Source organism: Drosophila simulans, chromosome 3R (genome assembly GCF_016746395.2).
Source record: "Drosophila simulans strain w501 chromosome 3R, Prin_Dsim_3.1, whole genome shotgun sequence".
Classification (NCBI taxonomy): Eukaryota; Metazoa; Arthropoda; class Insecta; order Diptera; family Drosophilidae; genus Drosophila; species Drosophila simulans.
Genome location: NC_052523.2, coordinates 26398378 through 26419016, shown reverse-complemented (window position 1 = coordinate 26419016; position 20639 = coordinate 26398378). Strand labels below are relative to the sequence as shown.

Here is a 20639-nt window from a genome sequence, read left to right as displayed (position 1 = left end):
TGTGTGTAAAGTGCATTTACCTCGCAGTGCAATAAATAAATAAAGAAAAACAACGGCGTGTGATTGACTTCACTCGAATGCGTGGCACGTTTTTATGTGCAATCGCTTCGAATTTGGTTAAAGAAAAAGAGAGAAAGGTAGTATGCAGCTACGCACACAACTCGATTTTTTTTATACAATAAACAACTAGTTTCAAACGCGTTTTTCTATTGCCAATTTCAGCGATCGAGCGGATCGGATACCCGGGCGTATGAGTAATATTTCCCAGCAAGTTAGCAAGTTAATTGAATGCAACAAGTGAAGGATGATGGGTTGAAATATAAGAACGCTAACAAGGAAAGCGTTGAATCATCATTTGTAACTAATTGTAGTAGTTCTACCCCTCTTAGTAAATGATTAAGATCTAAAGATTAACTTAACTTAAATCAAAAGCGCAGCTTTATGCCTGTGAATTTCCGATGGCAAAGCCAGTTGTGAATTCTATTTCAAACGCTTTTGTTGCTCATTTTGTGTGTGTTGTTTGTATTTGCTGATATTTTTGTATTATTTTTATTGGTTTTTTTCTGAGCGCTTACGAATTTGGCAACTGCAAGTCAAATTTAATTTGACAGGCCGCGTAATGAACGCAAAATGAGAAAAACCAAAAGTTTAAAACTGAAAAATGGCAGCTGGCAGCCAAGTGGCCAAAAACAAAGCTTTTTATGGCCACAAAACCGAATTTGAGCTTTGACTTTTTTTTATAGGCAGCAGCATTCGATTTGGATTTTCATCGGCCGTTTTTCCATTGGCAAAATGCAAATCGGCGAGGATGACAGCCCAAAAATAATGACGACAATAAACAATTATTGTATAATTGAAATTGACTAGGGGCAAATTGATTTGTGGACTGCACACAACTGCACAACACAACTGTAATCATGAAAGAGCCAAAGGACAACAAATGAAACAAGGGAAAATTAAGGAAAAGCCAGACGAAACAAACAAAGCGGAAAAATGTTGACAAAACATGAAAACCAACCAACCAGCCAGAGCGGCAAGGGCAAAAAAGAAAGAGTTGTGGCAAAATTGAAAAATAAAAGTTACGTATTAGCCAGACGACAGCCAGCCATAAAGTTGAATGAATGAAATGTCTGGCTGGAAAACTCGGAATTTTCCCGGCTCGAGTTGAGTTGAGCACTCAGCTCGCCAAGAGGAAGGACGACAGTTGATCGGGTAATTAGCGTGTCTGACCTTCTGCCCGCTCCAGCCACGCCCCTCCTTATCTGGCACATAAATCAGAGGCGAGGAGCTGGGTGGCCTTGCTGTGGCACCTCTGGGGCCACTTGATATGGCTCGCGGAAAGTGTCTGCCAAGATGGCGCCAGGATAATTCGCTCTGAGTAGCGAGAAATGGAAATTGATTGCCGGCATTTAAATATTTTATCGATTGCGGGGATGCGGCTTAATGGACCACTTGGTCCAAGGTTATCCTTGCAGAATTAAGCAAAAAGAACTGCGTAAGTAAAATAGTTAAAACGTATCTGCTTATAAGTCATTTAATATGAAGCTTACAGCATAACCAAAGTCAAAGTCAGGAAAAACACGAAGCCGAAGAAACAAGAATACCACCCGTTGAGAGGGAAACCTTAGGAAAACGAGGATGACAAAAAAATCCAACTTCAGCTTAAGGCAGCTTTAAGCCAAGTGCAGTCGTTTACACTTGAAGAAAAAGGGCGTCCAGGGTGAGTAAACTGCTTGCCGCACTTAAGGAGCTTGCTCAGCTGCTCCAGCTCGGGTTCAATATACAAAATAAACTTGAAAAATGTATTCAATTAAAAAAGTTTTCACTTGCAACACGCTGGCACCTCACCTCTTGGCCCTCAGCCTTTTAGCCTTCTTTTCGTTTCTTTTCGCAGTTGTAAGAGTTCTGTTCTTTTTGCCAAGTTGCCGGGGAATGCTCTGCATAACTGTAAATGAGCCAGGAGGGGGGCTAACGCCAGTGGGTGTGGCAACCACATTGCGGTTGCCTTCTGTCTGAGCTTCAATTCCCCCGCCCCTATCCCTCTTCTCGCCCTTCCTTTTGTCTGCGCCTGCTTAGCATGTAAATAATGTGCACGAAATTATGAATGCAGCTAATTAGCAAAGCAGCAGACGAGTCCTGGGTTCCTAGGATCCTCTTTTGTTAGCCCGCATCTTGTTGCAGGCATCTGCTGCACAGAGAGAAAATATTGCATTCCTGCTTGCCAAGTTTCTTCAATCAGAAATTTGTGAGCAGAACTAGTCAACATTTTCTCCTTGTGTTTAAATTCATTATGTCATTGAACCGTTTAACTGCGCTTAAATGCTAGCCGCTTGTTTTTTGTTTATGGCGCCACGGGGAGCGTTTAACTTAAAGCGTCGACAAATAATTCAGAGTTGAGGGAGCTGCTCCGCGGGAAAACCCCATTAATCACCCTCCCACCTGGCCGCTAAAGTTCTGCGTTTGCCACTTGCCGCGATTTATGGCCTCTGCACCTGAGAGAAGGTGAATCGTTCGGGGAACTTCTTCACTTACCTGCAAAGAAAGGAGGAAAAATATTTGGGATTAGTTTCGAATTGATGGAAAGTATTTGGGATTAGCTTGAATGTTTATTATATATTTTTTTCAAGGATTTTTCCTTGCTTAATACACTTAAATACAGAACTCGTTTTCCTCAGGTTCCTAGGCCAAAGCCTTGGCCAGTTCAACTGTTGATAAGAAACCCTCACCCTGCTCCACAAATGTAATTAAAAAAAAGACTTGAATGTCAGCTTGGCCAGCAGATGCTACCTTAAGATTATAGCCCAGCGACTTCAGCTTGACAACGGAGGCTCAAGGCTTTTGTTATTGCCTGAATTTACGTTTAAGCATTTCAGCTAGGTTTCTTTGTACTACAATTTTATCGCGTGCATAAACAAGATGCGGGTTTAAAGCAAAAAAGAAGTGCAAATTAAAAACGAGACAACGAAACGAAGTCAACTCCAACTGAATTTCAGGTTTACTACAAAGTCATGCAACACGGTCATGTGCAACAGCAACAGAGCGCCGTCTCTTTCCCACCCGCACTCTCGATACTTCGACTGCAGCCGCTGTCAGTCGCATCGAATGCTGCAAATTATTGCAGGACATTTGCCCGAATGGCCAAAGGGTAAACAATTTTTTGCATTTATTTATTTTACGGCAACAGGCGAAGCCGCCACAACAAAAGAAAGTGAAGAAGATAAACAAGAAGGTCGAAGATTTGCCGCTTGGATCTGAAGAATTGGATACCCTGACAGGATGACTTTCTCAACCAATTGATATGAAACTTTGGAATTGAATATATTTCGACATAATAAGGCATCGTATACAATTTCAACAACATGGCTTTTCAAATGCCAGACATATTTGAAACTAAACCAAAGCTGTCAAGACCATCTCAACTTCAGTAACGCCCCTTTGAAGAGTATTAAACTTAATTTTAGCACGAAGCCTAAGAAACTCGTACATCAACAGCACAATTACGAGCAGAAGAAGACAAAATGAGTAAAGGAAGCTGCAGCTTTATCAGTCAGAGCTCTTATGATTATTTAGTATTCAGGGCCTTCGGTTTTCCAGGTCAGCGGGGAAAACAGGAACGAGGACAACAGCGGAGGGCCAGAAAGAAACCGAAGGCGAGAACTGTAAATATTTATTTATAGGTTTCTTTTCTGGGCTGCGGTTTCTTTCGCCGCTGCAGTGTCACTTTCTTTCGCTTTTGACCATTTTCAATTTATGTTTTTTTATTGATTTAAATCTCAGGCAAATGCCGTTTTTTATTGCACTCACATTTTTAATAAAACGAAACGAAAGTAAAGTTGATCGTCGATAAAATACCCCCATCCCCCACAGCGAGCCCCCAATAAATGTTGCAATTTTATTATCATTTGCTGGGGGCTGTCATCAGGTGGAGGAGAGAAGAGGGGGAGAGGAGGAAGGGAAGGGAGAAAAGGAGTTGCACTCGAAAGTGAAAGTTAGCTTTTTAAGGCAGAAAGCAAAGAGCAGCGCGCTCCACACATGTGTTTCTTTTTCTTTCTTTCGCTCTCTTTCTTCGCTGCGAGCCCAATTTTTGTTGATTAGTTTTGGCTTTAATTGAATCAACGACAACATTTTGTCCGCTTAAGGTTGCACACACTGTGGCAGCTGAGTTAGTTGGCCCCCATCCTCTCCTGTTGCCACATTTAACATTTAATTTTAATTGCCGCTGGCGCCGCCTGCCCAAGTTCAATAAACTTGTCTCACTTGCTTGTGCCAATAACGATGATGATGATGTTGCCGCCGATCGATGTGGCATGCTGCAATAGATACGCTGCATTTTTCGCATGTGCAACGGGCCTTTCAGCAATTGCCGCCACACAATGAAATGGAGCCATTCCCCTTCCGATTTCTTTCGCTTCGATCATCGGATATCAAAAGGCTGCGATCGTTGCCCCAAACAGTTGCACACATTATATATATGTATTGTTAATTACAAATATCGGTGATTGGGTTGCTCGGCAGCCGTGTGCACAAAATGTAATGGCGTGAGAAAGTTTTTGCCACTCCGTGGGTGCAAATCCATTGATAGACTTGCGGGTTACCCTATCCTCTTTATTCCCTACTTCTGCTTCGTTCTTCTGGGCAACAGGAAATGAATTTCGCCCGATTATCCTGCAATTAGCTCCATTCCTTTCCACACTTTTTCCCATTCCGTGATGCGATTAAGAAATTTGGCGAGCTTCTTTTGCTTCATTTCTGCTCTCCATTTCCTTCGTTTTTTATCCCATTTTTTGGACCTCTGCTAATGATCTGTCACGCCCCGAGGCGAACGCATAAAAATGCATTTGGTGTCGTCGCCGTCCGCAATAATAAAATAAAGAGAAAAGGCCAAAAAAACAAAAAGGGGGAGCGACAGCAGAAGGAAACCTACAAAAATGCATTTATTTATTTGCGGCGGCTTGATCGTAAAAATAATTTGCTTTTATTGCCCAAAACGGGGCAAATGATGTTGCCGCTGTTGCATGCGCCCAAAAATGGGAATGGGCAGGAAAATAAGAGACTTTAATGCGTTTTGTGTCCTCGTCATGCTGAGCTAAAGTCGGGACCTTTGTGCCTCCACTGGGCTCCCCATCTTTAATTCGCATTTATTTTTACCCTTTCTTGGTCTGCAGAAATTCGCAAATCAACGCCTCAAGCCTCGAATTTTTTTCATTTATTTATTTTCGTGTGCTAAAAGCCATTGACATTTGCCGCACCGCCCAGGCACTTATTCAATTAAACAAAACGCAATTGTTGTTAACACGAAACGTCTGCATCTCTTTCCTTTGCGCTAGCGCCGTCTCTTTCGCTCGCCTGTGGCATATTGTCCCTATCCAAAGTCATGAAGCGTCAAATTGTTATGGCCAAAAGATGGAAAAGATACAAATGGCAACGGTTATCGCACAACAAGCGCAATCGGTCGTGTCGCAGGAGCTAGATGAAGATGGTGATAGAGACAGCCGTAGTGCCGAAGAAAGAGACCGAGAATGGGCACAGACAACAAACAAACAAGCAAGCAAGCAAGCAACAAACGGGCAAACCAAGTGGGCGGGGTAAGCACTTGCCTGAGTGCAACTAAATAGATATTATATAAGCATAAAGAATATGTTTGCCTTCAGCCACGCACCCACGAAAGAAAAAACCGAAAAATACCAGCTTGAGCTACTAGAAAAAAGTTAACACATTGCATGACAACTCTAAAGATATCCTGTATAGCATTATTATCTCAAGGATCAACTGCAATCGTTGTGAATTTTGAATTATTGAATTATTTTGAATTATAGCAGCATAAAATATGCAACGAAGTACTAAACTTCTAACTAACCATCTCTAGAAGGAACTAAAAATTCTATAAGTTGGGAATTTTGCAAGAATTATATACCCCTCCTGAAACACTGCTACAGGGTATTGCAAATGGTGGAGAGAGAACTAAACAAGCTAATAATCATAAAACCAAATGACTTTGAACGGCGTCGAAACGCTGTCCTTTAACAGGATGCATGGGGCACAGATGAAGAAAAGGAAACTGCAGAAGAGGAAGAGCAGCCCGAAAAAGAGGAGGAGGGAAAAGCGTGAAAAATAAGAAGACGAAGCGCTGGGAAGGAGAATCATCAACATTATCGTCAGAGTGACGATTAAAATTTAAGCTTCATTTGTTGCTCTTGTCTGACTCCTTCTGGTGTGTGGTGAAATGGGGGGAAGTGGGGGAGGTGAAAAAATAAGAGAGTGATTGAGGGTTTTCCCTTGGCTAAGCCAAGGAGACTGTGATTGAGTAGGTGTCAAAAGTTGAATGGGCAATGTGGAAAATGGCAAGGGTTAAAATGTTGCAAAAACTGCCAGACTGTCAATTTCCAATTTCTCCCCCCACCCCCCTTCCATGTCATCCATTTAGTCCATCTAGCCGCCTGCCAAATGAAAATTGCAACTAATAAACAAATAAACAAGGCAAACCGGCGGAGTGGCAGAGGAAAAAGAACTGCAAGCGACACAAATTGCAAATGCAACACAAAATCCCCATGCAGTTCAAGGGGCACCACGCCCACAAAAGCCCGAATGCATTCGCAATCAGATTGAATGGGCAAAATAATAGGGGTAAGTGGAGACCTGGAGAGAAAGGGGAGAAAGTAGGGAGTTTATTCAGGGACAGGGTCAGGGGCAGCAGACAGACGCCGAATGTGGAATCGTTTTAATGGATATCAAATAGGAAACAAAACAAACATTCCCACACAAATATACACAGTCGTCGAAATGCATAACAGCACTGGGAGAAAAGTACTTTTTACTTTCAATTCAAAAATATTCAAAGTATTTTCCAAGTATTTCCATTTCCATTCCAAAGAACATTATGTATTATCAAATTTGAATTAGAATAAACTACTCAAATGAAAAACATTGCCCCGTTTTCTCACAGTGTACTCCGATAGGATCCCAACTGCAGCGGGAACGTTCCAATCAGAACTCCAGCTGGGTCCGAATGAGACCGACAGATAAGGCGCGAGTGAGAGGGGAGAAGGAGGAGCAGGACAACAGTTTTGTTTCATTTGCACAAACATTTCATGTTTTGTGCTCCGTTCCTGTTCTGTTTTCTGTTTTACTTTTCGCTTTTCAACTTGTTCATCCACGCCCCCTCCGCCCACTCCCTGCCACGCCTTTCATCCTTGCTCTTTCATTTCGCCAGGCTCGTTTTTACTGTTTCCACTCTTCTTTTTGCCATTTTTTGCACGTTGCGTTTTATTTTTGTGTCTGGCAGCTGCTCGACAACAACAACAATATTGATTGCAATTCCAGCCTGCAGTGGCAACGAGTGCGGTGGAGTGCGGGGGGGAGAAGGAGTTGGGGTTCTCTTTCTCATTTCGCTGAATGGCCCAACACAAAAGCCTAAAAGCACACACACACACACACACACACTCACACGCTGAGAGACGGGAGGCAGACAGATAAACACTCACACACGCCCAAAGCTTGGCTTATGAACCAACAGACGACATCATGCTGGCTAAAATGGGGAAGCAGTGCAGCAAGCAGTGGGGAGAGGGAAGCAGTGCACTGGGCGAAGGATTCTGGTTGCTGAGATAACGGCACTGGGAACGTGATTATCCCAAGTTATCAAACTCAAACGCAAATCTAAAACTAATTTTAGCAAGTAACTAGCTTTTATTTCGATATTTCCAAGAAGTTAACTGCTTCGGAATAATATTCTTTAACTTGAGTTCACCGATATTTTCCCGTGTAGATTTAAGTTCTGCATAACAGAGTGAGACAGAACGCAGCGGAGAGGGACGGAAACTGCTGAGCCAACGAAGCCTTTAAAGTTGGCAAAAAGCCTGCGGATGGAGCCACACACATGTGCGCCCATACAGTTGGATGTGGCTACGGATGTGGGTGGCAAGTACAGCAGGAGGTTCCAGGGAAAAGCGGGCGGAAAGGAAGAGGCGGAGATGGAGTTGCCCTGGCATTGTCTGTTGGCAATGAAAATACGACAATAATGACGTCGAGGGAACTTTCCGCCGGAGAGTCATGCGCCGTTCGATAGGCGGGCGCCCGTAGAAGGTGTGGGTGTTGCGGACTGCTGCAATGCACCAGTTACAGTGGGTAAACATGGAAACTTCTGGAAGTACGTCTAAGGAATATATGGAATTAAAAATAAGAATATTATTTGCTCTTCTGATGCTCCAAGCTATAATACTCACTGTTAAATAGAAAGAATTTACGAATGTCCTGGCAAATCGGTTTGCAACCACTGTGCAGGTTACCCTGCTGTGCATATGTTTATTTAAGTTTCAGTGTGTGTTCACACATGAACACGAATATATTTAAAGACTTACAATTTTGGGCTCCGTTCATATCTTATGTAAATGAATCGAGAGCGATAAATTATATTTAGGATTTTGTTATCTAAGGCGACATGGGTGCATTGCTCAAAAACATGTAATTTAAGTGCACACTACATGAGTCAGTCACTTGAGATCGTTCCCCGCCTCCTAAAATAGTCCCTTAGTGGGAGACCACAGATAAGGTCCTCGCCGCTCAAGATAGGCAGATGTGCCCGAGCGTGGGACCTCGATAAGGCGGGGACTATTTACTTAGGCCTCTGCGTAGGCCATTTACTTTAAGATGCGATTCTCATGTCACCTATTTAAACCGAAGATATTTCCAAATAAAAGCAGTTTCTTACAAAAACTCAACGAGTAAAGTCTTCTTATTTGGGATTTTACATTTGGTCAATCGAGCCTTTAATCGACTCTGCAGTTTCCCCCTACCAAAGGTAAGGAACTCAGAGAAAGGCCAGCTCCTTTAAGCATCTTACAGCTAAAGGTAGCAAAAATAAGTGACTCTTGTTTCCCCCTACCAAAGGTAAGGAACAGAGTATAAATATAAAAAGCAAAAAGATACAAAAGAATCTTTTATGTTTTAAAACAAGCACCTTATAGTCTATAGCTAAAGGTTGCTTTGTGTACCATTATAAATTGTGGTAAGGCGTGCTTGAGGCCATACATCAGCAATTGTGAAATTAAAAAGTGCATAACAAAAGTGCCTTATAAATGCTCTAATAGCATTAAATCAGCTCATAAATAGAGTGCAGTGTATATGCCATAAGAGCATAAATTAAATAAAAAGTGCCTGAAAACAGTGCCTTATAAATGCTCTAATAGCATTAAATCAGCTCATAAATAGAGTGCAGTGTATATGCAAAAAGAACATAAATGCCGAAATAAATGGCTAAAAAACAAAAAATCTGACTGGACTACAAAAATAATAAAACGTGCCAAATAAAAAAAAAAAAAAAAAATCATCTTTAAACATCAAAGGAGCCTCTACCAGCAGCAGAAGCAGCAACAGCAGTAGCAACAGCAGCAACAACAGCAGCAACAGCAGCAGCAACAACAACGACATCAGCTAAGTCAAAACAAGAATTTTCTGTTTATCCAAACACACATATATATATAAATACATATAAAATACATATACACGTACTATATATATTAAGAAATTACAAAAAATTTTCAAAATGATGTCAGAAAAGACTATTCAATTCCTTAAGAAGCAGTCCGAAATTATTTTGGAAATTAGAAAGTTGGAAGTAAAACCAACATTAACAGATGTAGAAATTCTAAAATTAAATGAGCTTCAAAAATGTTTCATTGCTAATCATAGCAATTTGTTAAAGATCGGCGTTGTCGATCATGAATATTTTAACGCGAAGCAGTATGATTTAATAATGATGGTGTTAGAAAAAATTAAAAATAAAAATGAAAAAATTAAGGGCGAGTCGGTAGAAAACACTTTCCCTAAATCAAACACTGTCCCTAAATCAAACCCTCCCCCTACATTAAACCTTGAAATGTGTGGTCACCCTGAAAAAGAGGGTATAGCACAAAACAACGCTCTAAAAGTAGAGCAGGCATTTCGAAATAATGTTGGCCAATTTCGAGTATATCTAGAAGATACGTCTAAACTAATAGACAGTAGTCCAGATTTCCTTAAAATAAGGAAAAATAAAATTGAATTTTTATGGCATAAAATAGATAACCTGATTGAACAGGTGAATAGTCATTTTGAGAGCTCGCTATTCGAAGAAGAAATTAGCGAACTTGAATTTGACAAACAAAATATTCTTACAGCCATTAATAGTCGACTCAGTGGCACAATAAATAAAGCTGAAATGTCGACGGTTGTTAAGGCGGAGGAGTTACCAACCCTGCCTAAAATACAGATTCCCACTTTCTTTGGTGATTCCAAAGAATGGGATCTTTTTAATGAACTCTTTACAGAGCTCATACATGTGAGAGAGGATCTCAGTCCTTCTCTCAAATTTAATTATCTAAAGTCAGCATTAAAAGGAGAAGCCAGAAATGTGGTTACTCATTTACTGCTCGGCTCTGGAGAAAATTATGAAGCCACTTGGGAGTTTTTGACCAAGCGATATGAGAATAAAAGAAACATATTCTCAGATCATATGAATAGGCTTATGGATATGCCAAATTTAAATTTAGAATCCAATAAGCAAATAAAGACATTTATTGACACGATTAACGAGTCAATTTATATTATAAAATTAAAGGCACAATTACCAGAAGATGTGGATGCAATTTTCGCTCACATAATTCTTCGGAAATTCAATAAAGAATCACTCAATTTATATGAAAGCCATGTTAAAAAGACAAAAGAAATACAGGCACTTTCTGATGTCATGGACTTTTTAGAGCAAAGGCTCAATTCTATATCATCATTCTCACAGGAAGTAAAACCTGTAAAGAAAATGATTAATAATAACAAGAATAAAAATTATAGTGACAATTGTGTATATTGCAAACTACCAGGGCATTATTTAATTCAATGCCATAAATTTAAAATAATGAATCCAGCAGAACGGTCTGACTGGGTAAGAAAAAATGGGATTTGCCTAAGATGTCTGAGGCATCCGTTTGGTAAAAAATGTATAAGCGAGCAGCTTTGTTCGACTTGTCGTAAACCTCACCACACGTTACTTCACTTTGCAGGTCATAATCCAGAAAAAGTGAATACGTGTAGAACAACAGGTCAAGCCTTGTTGGCCACGGCCTTGATTCAAGTAAAGTCGAGGTATGGAGGCTTTGAACAATTAAGAGCATTGATTGATAGTGGCTCTCAAAGCACAATTATTTCAGAAGAGTCTGCACAGATTCTAAAATTGAAAAAATTTCGGTCTCATACTGAAATAAGTGGAGTATCTTCCACAGGAACGTGCATCTCCAAGCACAAAGCGGTTATTTCGATAAGAAATTCTCCGAAAAATTTAGAAATTGAAGCAATTATTCTCCCAAAACTTATGAAGGCACTTCCAGTCAACACGATTAATGTTGATCAGAAAAAATGGAAGAACTTTAAATTAGCCGACCCCGATTTTAATAAACCGGGTCGCATTGATCTAATCATTGGAGCAGACGTATATACTCACATTCTGCAAAATGGAGTTATAAAAATAGACGGTCTCCTTGGGCAAAAAACTGATTTCGGGTGGATAGTTTCTGGATGTAAAAAATCCAAAGGAAAAGAAACCATTGTAGCCACAACAATAGAAATAAAAGAGTTAGATCGCTACTGGGAAGTGGAAGAAGAAGAAAAAGATGATATCGAGTCTGAAATCTGTGAAAATAAATTTATCAAAACGACAAAAAAAGATTCAGATGGGCGATACATTGTGTCAATTCCATTCAAGGAGGATGTCACCTTAGGAGATTCAAAGAAACAAGCGATAGCTCGTTACATGAATCTGGAGAAAAAACTAAAAAGAAATGAAAAACTTAAGGTTGACTACACTAAATTCATGAATGAATACATGGATTTAGGACACATGATTGAAGTGAGTGATGAAGGCAAATATTTTTTACCGCACCAGGCAGTGATTAGAGATTCAAGCCTTACGACCAAATTGAGAGTAGTTTTTGATGCTTCAGCAAAAACTACGAATAACAAAAGTTTGAACGACATAATGTGGGTTGGGCCACGAGTTCAAAAAGATATTTTTGACATTATTATTAAATGGAGAAAATGGGAATTTGTTGTTTCGGCAGACATTGAAAAGATGTACCGACAAATTAAAATAGATAATAATGATCAAAAATATCAATATATTTTATGGAGAAATTCTCCAAAAGAAAAAATTAAAACATATAAATTAACCACAGTCACTTACGGAACTGCATCTGCACCATATTTGGCTACCAGGGTTCTGGTAGATATTGCAGATAAATGTAAAAACCAAGTTATTAGTGCAATAATTAGGAATGATTTCTATATGGATGACCTAATGACTGGAGCTGATTCGGTAGAAGAAGCTAATAAATTAATAACATTAATTCTCCATGAATTGCAGAAAGTTGGATTCAACTTAAGGAAATGGATTTCCAACAATTCCAAAATATTAACCACTGTGGAGGACACAGGGGACAATAAGGTTCTCAATATTATCGAAAATGAATGTGTTAAAACTTTAGGACTAAAATGGGAACCTCAAAATGATTTATTTAAGTTCAGCGTAAATTGTAATGATGAATCAAAAAATATAAATAAGCGCGTTGTGTTATCAACGCTAGCAAAAATATTTGATCCGTTAGGATGGTTGGCACCAGTCACGGTTTCAGGAAAACTTTTTATTCAAAAACTTTGGATAAATAAAAGTGAATGGGATCAGGAATTATCCATAGAAGATAAAAATTATTGGGAAAAATATAAAGAAAATTTATTATTGTTAGAGAATATTCGAATCCCAAGGTGGATTAATTCAAACAGTTCTTCAGTCATTCAGATTCACGGATTTGCGGACGCCTCCGAAAAAGCATATGCTGCAGTAGTCTATGCTAAAGTAGGACCTCATGTTAATATAATAGCTAGCAAAAGTAGAGTCAACCCTATAAAAAATAGGAAGACAATTCCCAAACTCGAGCTGTGTGCAGCTCACCTGCTTAGTGAATTAATCCAAAGACTAAAAGGATCAATTGACAATATAATGGAGATCTATGCTTGGAGTGATTCCACGATTACCTTAGCATGGATTAACAGTGGTCAAAGTAAGATCAAATTTATAAAAAGAAGAACGGATGACATTCGGAAATTAAAAAATACTGAATGGAATCATGTTAAGTCAGAGGATAATCCAGCAGATTTAGCATCCAGGGGAGTGGATTCTAACCAGTTGATCAACTGTGATTTTTGGTGGAAAGGTCCGAAATGGCTAGCAGACCCAAAAGAACTTTGGCCTCGGCAGCAGTCTGTAGAAGAACCTGTCTTAATAAATACGGTATTAAATGACAAAATAGATGATCCTATTTACGAATTAATAGAAAGGTATTCCAGTATAGAAAAACTTATACGTATAATAGCATACATAAATAGATTCGTGCAGATGAAAACAAGAAATAAAGCCTATTCATCAATTATTTCAGTAAAGGAGATAAGAATAGCGGAAACAGTTGTTATTAAGAAACAACAAGAATACCAGTTTAGGCAAGAGATAAAGTGCCTTAAAATCAAAAAGGAAATCAAGACAAATAATAAAATATTGTCATTGAATCCATTTTTGGACAAGGATGGGGTTCTAAGAGTTGGAGGAAGATTGCAAAATTCCAATGCAGAATTTAATGTTAAACATCCAATCATTTTAGAAAAATGCCACCTAACAAGCTTATTAATAAAAAATGCTCATAAGGAAACATTGCATGGAGGGATAAACCTAATGCGAAACTATATCCAAAGAAAGTATTGGATTTTCGGGTTGAAAAATTCGTTGAAAAAGTATTTAAGAGAATGTGTAACGTGTGCAAGGTATAAACAAAATACAGCTCAGCAAATAATGGGTAACTTGCCAAAATATAGAGTGACGATGACATTCCCGTTTCTTAATACTGGAATAGATTACGCAGGTCCTTATTATGTTAAATGTTCAAAAAATCGTGGCCAAAAAACATTTAAAGGATACGTTGCTGTATTCGTTTGCATGGCCACCAAAGCCATACACTTAGAAATGGTAAGCGATCTAACTTCAGACGCATTTTTAGCAGCACTCAGAAGATTTATTGCTAGACGGGGAAAATGTTCCAATATCTATTCAGACAACGGAACAAATTTTGTAGGAGCTGCAAGAAAATTAGATCAAGAGTTATTTAATGCAATACAAGAAAATATAACGATTGCAGCGCAGCTTGAAAAGGACAGGATTGATTGGCATTTTATTCCCCCGGCAGGACCTCACTTCGGAGGTATTTGGGAAGCTGGAGTTAAGTCAATGAAATACCATTTAAAGCGTATAATCGGCGACACTATTTTGACTTACGAAGAAATGTCAACTCTTTTATGTCAAATAGAAGCATGCTTAAATTCAAGGCCATTATACACTATAGTTAGTGAGAAGGACCAACAAGAAGTTTTAACACCAGGTCATTTTTTAATTGGAAGACCACCTTTAGAAATAGTCGAACCAATGGAAGATGAAAAAATCGGAAATTTGGATAGGTGGAGACTTATCCAAAAAATGAAGAAAGATTTCTGGGTTAAGTGGAAAAGTGAATATTTGCATACGCTCCAGCAAAGGAATAAATGGAAAAAGGAAATTCCTAATATAGAAGAAGGGCAAATAGTTTTATTAAAGGATGAGAATTGTCATCCTGCAAGATGGCCTTTAGGAAAGGTGGAAAAGGTGCATAAGGGGAATGATGATAAGGTCCGAGTGGCTAAAGTAAAGATGCAGGAAGGATATATCACTAGACCCATTACTAAAATTTGTCCCTTGGAAGGAATAAAGTCTGTTGACAAAAATGAGGCTGACCAAGAGCCAAAAAGACGAACTAGAGCGACATCGGGAATGTCCAAGATCGGAATCATTATGGCAATGTTGTTGTTTGTGTTAAGTTGTCAAGTTTCTAGCGCATTACCTAAAGATATAGCACCAAGATATTCTATAGACAAAATAAATAAAACCTCAGCAATATATCTAGACCCGCTAGGAGATGTTGAGATTGTGAGTACTTCTTGGAATTTGGTTATCTATTATAAAATGGATCCATATTTTAAAATGTTAACAAAGGGTAATGCGCTTATACAAAGTATGAGGAAAGTTTGCGAAAGACTTCATAGCTTTGAAGAGCAATGTAGTCTAGTCTTAGATAATATGCAAAGTCAGTTATCGGAACTTGAAGAAAACAATAAATTGTTTATGATGCAGTCTAGATCTAGAAGCAAGCGTGCTCCTTTCGAATTTATGGGTTCCTTGTATCATATTTTATTTGGTATAATGGATGAAGATGATAGAGAGCAATTAGAAGAAAATATGAAGAATTTGTTAGATAACCAGAACAACCTTGATAAACTAATTCAAAAACAAACATCTGTGGTTGATTCAACTTCTAATCTATTAAAGAGAACAACAGAAGATGTTAACTCCAATTTTAGAAGTATGCAAATAAGAATTGAGAACATGACAGAAGTTCTTAAAGAAAATTATTATGTTTATAAGGAATCAATAAAATTCTTTATGATTACGAAACAGCTACACTCATTGATTGAAGAAGGCGAAAAAATTCAAGCAGGCATTATAAGCCTGTTGATTGATATTAATCACGGTAGGCTAAATACAAATATTCTCAGGCCAAATCAGCTTAAAAAAGAAATTGCCAAAATTCAGCAGAGTCTTTCGGAGAACCTAGTAATTCCAGGAAAACGGTCAGGTACGGAACTTAAGGAGGTGTATACACTGTTAACAGCCAGGGGTTTATTCATCGACGATAAATTGATCATTAGTGCAAAAGTGCCTCTGTTTAGCAGGCATCCATCCAAATTGTTCAGGCTTATTCCGGTGCCAATTCGAAATGAAGATCGGATAATAATGGTGCATACAACGTCCGAATATTTAATTTATAATTTTGAGATAGATTCCTATCACATAATGACGGAAGCCACATTAAATCAATGTCAGAAATGGCAATTAAATAAGAGAATATGCAAAGGAAGTTGGCCCTGGAATTCAGCGAATGATAATGCATGTGAGATTCAGCCTCTAAAGCCAGATAAAGCGGCGAACTGCATCTATAAAACAGTAGTCGACTCTAAAAGTTACTGGGTAGAGTTAGAAAAGAAAAGTAGTTGGTTGTTTAAGGTTCCTGCGAATTCAAAAGTCCGTCTGCAATGTACTGGCTCTCAAATTGAATTGTTTGATTTGCCTCAGCAAGGAGTTTTAAGCATTGCGCCATATTGTACGGCAAGAACCGACGATAAAATTCTAGTTGCCCACCATAACATTCAGTCCGAAAGTGAAGAATTATTATCAACACCTTATATAGGAGAAGTTAGTGAAGTGCCGAAGATTATTTGGGATCCGCTGAAACTATCAATATTAAATCATACTGAGGAATCTGAACGATTGAATAATGAAATTAAATTTATGAAAGAGAACCATCAAAAATTGAAAGATTTACATTTCCATCATATTTCCGGACATGCTGGATTAATTATTGCTTTAATACTAATGATAGTATTAATAATATATTTCATACGGAAATGTGCTGTGCAACAAAGAATGCAAGCAATAACCTTTGCAGGTCCGTTGCCAGTACTATAAATATCAATAGTAAATAAACAATAAAATAATATAACAAATAAAAATATACAGTCCACTATATCGTTGTTTAATAGAAAATGTACTTCTACATAGAAAAAGCAAAATGTTTAAAATAAGTTAATTGAGTACAAATTGTTGAATTAAAAATAATATAAACCATAATTGTAATCCAATAAAATTAAAAGCCAGAAAAACTAGGCCCATTGAAATCTTAGTTGCAAAATAAATGAACATATATCAAATAAATACAGTCCACTACTGTTATAAATGCAACTAATATACTAATGTACATCTCAGCTTTGCTGGCCCTTTGGCAGAATGTTCACACATGAACACGAATATATTTAAAGACTTACAATTTTGGGCTCCGTTCATATCTTATGTAAATGAATCGAGAGCGATAAATTATATTTAGGATTTTGTTATCTAAGGCGACATGGGTGCATTGCTCAAAAACATGTAATTTAAGTGCACACTACATGAGTCAGTCACTTGAGATCGTTCCCCGCCTCCTAAAATAGTCCCTTAGTGGGAGACCACAGATAAGGTCCTCGCCGCTCAAGATAGGCAGATGTGCCCGAGCGTGGGACCTCGATAAGGCGGGGACTATTTACTTAGGCCTCTGCGTAGGCCATTTACTTTAAGATGCGATTCTCATGTCACCTATTTAAACCGAAGATATTTCCAAATAAAAGCAGTTTCTTACAAAAACTCAACGAGTAAAGTCTTCTTATTTGGGATTTTACAGTGTGCGTGTCGTTTTGGCAAAGATTTCATTAATAGCTTTTGCGGTTGTGAGGGCGGAGGACCAAGTGGAAAACGAGTAAGCAATGCATACTTGATTTGATATTCAACAAAAGGTGAGTAGTTCCCTCTACTTCCCCCACCCCCTTTTTCTTGCAGCACTCCTTTTCCCTAGCTGGCTTTTCCCTACACCCCCACACCCTTCGCCATTTCTCCTACATTTCTCTTTCTGCCCACACATCGTTATGCGCTTTAATTTGCAAATGGTTTTGCAGATTTGGTTGCGGTTACGAATTTTGCGGGGGAGTCTGCCACAGTGGTCACCCGCTGCGATGGAACTACTCAGCGTGTCCGAGACAAAGCTTTGCAGAACAAAAAGTGCCTGATGTGGCGCGACTTTTAATGTTTCCTCAATTTGAGTACCCAAAAAAAAAAGGTCGTTAATTGCTGAGCCGCCCCTGCCCCTCGATCCCCTTTTATGGATCCCATATGTAAATATGATACATTAATTACACTTTACGAAAATGTTGGCATATTTATTGCCACATCAGAACAATAACTATTATAATCTTTGTAAGCTACTTTAAACGATCCCCCAAAAACACAGTGATTTTTCCCCGTGCCTTTTGTAACCCCACATGTGTGCCCACATAGCCATCGAGATCCAAGTCGCACCATTTCATTTCATGCTCGGCTGACGCCGTCTTTTGTTTATTTATCATCGCCGAGCGAAAAGTGAAACCTAACCTCACACAGTGTATGTGCGTACATATATAGAAATGTATATTCAGAAATCGGACAGAACCTATTCCAATACGCGAGGCCCCCAATCAGCAGAAAACAACTGAAAAACAAACGTCATCGATATGGATGTGTAATGGGGTTCCGCGTTAATAAAAATTTTACAGTGCAGAACTTTATGCTTTAAGTCTAGACGACAGTTTTTGGAACGTGCTCAATTAGCACACAGCCGCGGGGGGAGCGGCAACCAGGGGGGGTGAGTAGAGAAACCAGCGGGAAAAACAAAAACAGAATTTAAAATTAAATTTTCGCCCTGCCTCACGACTATAATTCACTCATATTTACTACGGAATACAGAACCCCCGGGCCCACAGATAAACTATGCACCGATATGGCTATATCGCTACCTCCTTCTCGCTCCTTAGAATCTTCCGGTATCGAGCTGTCTCACTCCCGCAGCCTTAGTCGGAACAACAAAAGTCGTGCGAAAGTTGTTAATTTTCGCTATAGTTTTGTTTTTCACACCATATCACCGCACTTGCTATAACAGGGGGATTGGCGCATATTGTCTGAGGCTTTCAAAACAAATATGGAGAGATTTAAAGGTGACGACTATCCTATACCCTAGGTTCTGATGAATTATTATAACTTATCTCTTATGTATTATAACTTATTAAGCAAAAATCTATAATATATAGTTATGATGATTTCACCTAGTTAATAGAATCACATTGTATCTGCGAAATGGTACCATATGTATCTAAATACAGCAACTAAATGTATCTCAACGGCATATCCATAATTTACTCCGTTACATCTCAAATTGCCCGCTAGTCACACCCTTTGGACACCCGTTGCGTTTGGTATGCAAATTCAAGACGCCGACTTTGTTGCTACTTTGTTTTTATGGTCTGTAGTTGCAAAATGTTGTAGTTATTCTATTCCCGGCGTGCCTTTCGCAATTTACTTGCAGTTGTGCGCGTTTTCGAACGTTCGGGAAAGTATTGCGGCATTTTTCGGAGATGGGGTGAAAATCCAAGCAATCAGGGGGAGGATGCTACGCCCACGTGAGAGTTTTGGGCCTACGAATGGGAAATTATTTGCAGACAGCAAATGAATAAGAGAGAGAGAGAGAGAGGCAAGCAGGAAGAGCTTTCTGCAAAAAAGACGGGAAACTGGAAGAGGCGCAAAAACCAACAGACTTCCGCCTCATCCACCCACCGAAAATGAATACATAAAATGTGTCTTAACCTTGACATTGGACGCCAAATACAAAAAAAAAAAAGAGGAAAACACAAATATGCCGGCAGACAAAACAAGTTAAAAGAGCGTAAGAGAGAGAGGGAACGAGCCGAACACATTCATTCATTAAACAGAGACGGCGAATTTAAAGGGAAAGGCAAGAACTTTTGGCTTTCCTCTTTTTATTTTTGCTCACCTTTTTGAATCAGCAAAGTTTGTTTATCATGGCAGCAACAACAAAAATTAAATAAAATAAAAATGGGCCGCGTGTGGCGCTAAAAATAAACGCCAGTAAATGCAAACAAAACAAGAAATGAAAAATGGAAATACAAAAAACGAGAGGCGATAAACAATTTTATGGACGTTTATTTTTGAATTAAACGCAAATCATCACAAAATGCTGATAAGCAGGAACCAAAAAGAATGCAAGAGGCAAGAAATTGCATGAAAAATACACAGAGAGTGATCAAAAGCGAGAGAACACCGAAACTTGAATACCCTAAGTTTAAATAGAAGAGGATCGGCAGAACTATATATAGCTTTTATTCAAAAACTTTTATAGAAAGCAGATATTACTGTTCATCGCTAAAAGAGCAATTCCGCATTTCAGGTTAAAAAAGAAACACGCAAAAATGGCGCAAATTTCGTGGCCTTGAAAAGTGTGCAAAAACAGAGAGAAAGATAGAGAGCGAAATCCAGAAGAATGAATGGAATTATGCCATAGAAGGCAAAACAAAGTTCTCAGCTTGGAAAGAGAGTGCAAGAGAAAGAGATGGCTAGAGGGTGAGGGGTTGGGATTCTGAAAACCTGAAGATCGCGTTCAAAACAACAACACAAAAAGAAACAAAAAACGATCTAATTCCTCTTCGTGTTGTTCTCCTATTCGCATTCTTTTTTTTTGATCGCGATGAAATAAATAATATTATTCGCTGCTCTTGGAAACGGAAATATTAAAATTGGGCACAAAATAAATAAGAGCATGAACACATCTGGGAAACATACCATACGATAAATGTCCGTTGCTATATGGCAGCATATAAATTTCAATAATTTTTCATTGCCTATGATTTATGCGTAAAAAGAATGACAATAAAAAGTGAAGAACTACAGCAGAATATAAGAAAAGAAAGCCTTGACCCAAAGCAACAAACAAAAGATTATAATATTTTATTCATTCGCTGAGTTGATGCAGATCGTCGACTTCCTTAAGGGGAAAATATTCGCAAATTTCTCGAATAAACAAGCGCATTTTATTTAATATTTCTGCAAATATTGTATGTATTTCGCA

At 38.7% G+C, this 20639-nt stretch overlaps 1 protein-coding gene and 1 long non-coding RNA gene across 2 annotated transcripts in view; one reads left to right on the top strand and one right to left on the bottom strand.

Moving 5' to 3' along the window:
- Positions 1-20639, bottom strand: part of LOC6730212 (headcase protein) — a 92098-nt gene that overhangs the window by 68712 nt on the left and 2747 nt on the right. The gene's annotated exons all lie outside the window — the stretch shown is intronic.
- On the top strand, positions 17322-20191 carry LOC120285055. The gene is made up of 2 exons (XR_005544306.2): positions 17322-17484; positions 17644-20191. It is a non-coding gene; the product is annotated as an uncharacterized LOC120285055 (long non-coding RNA).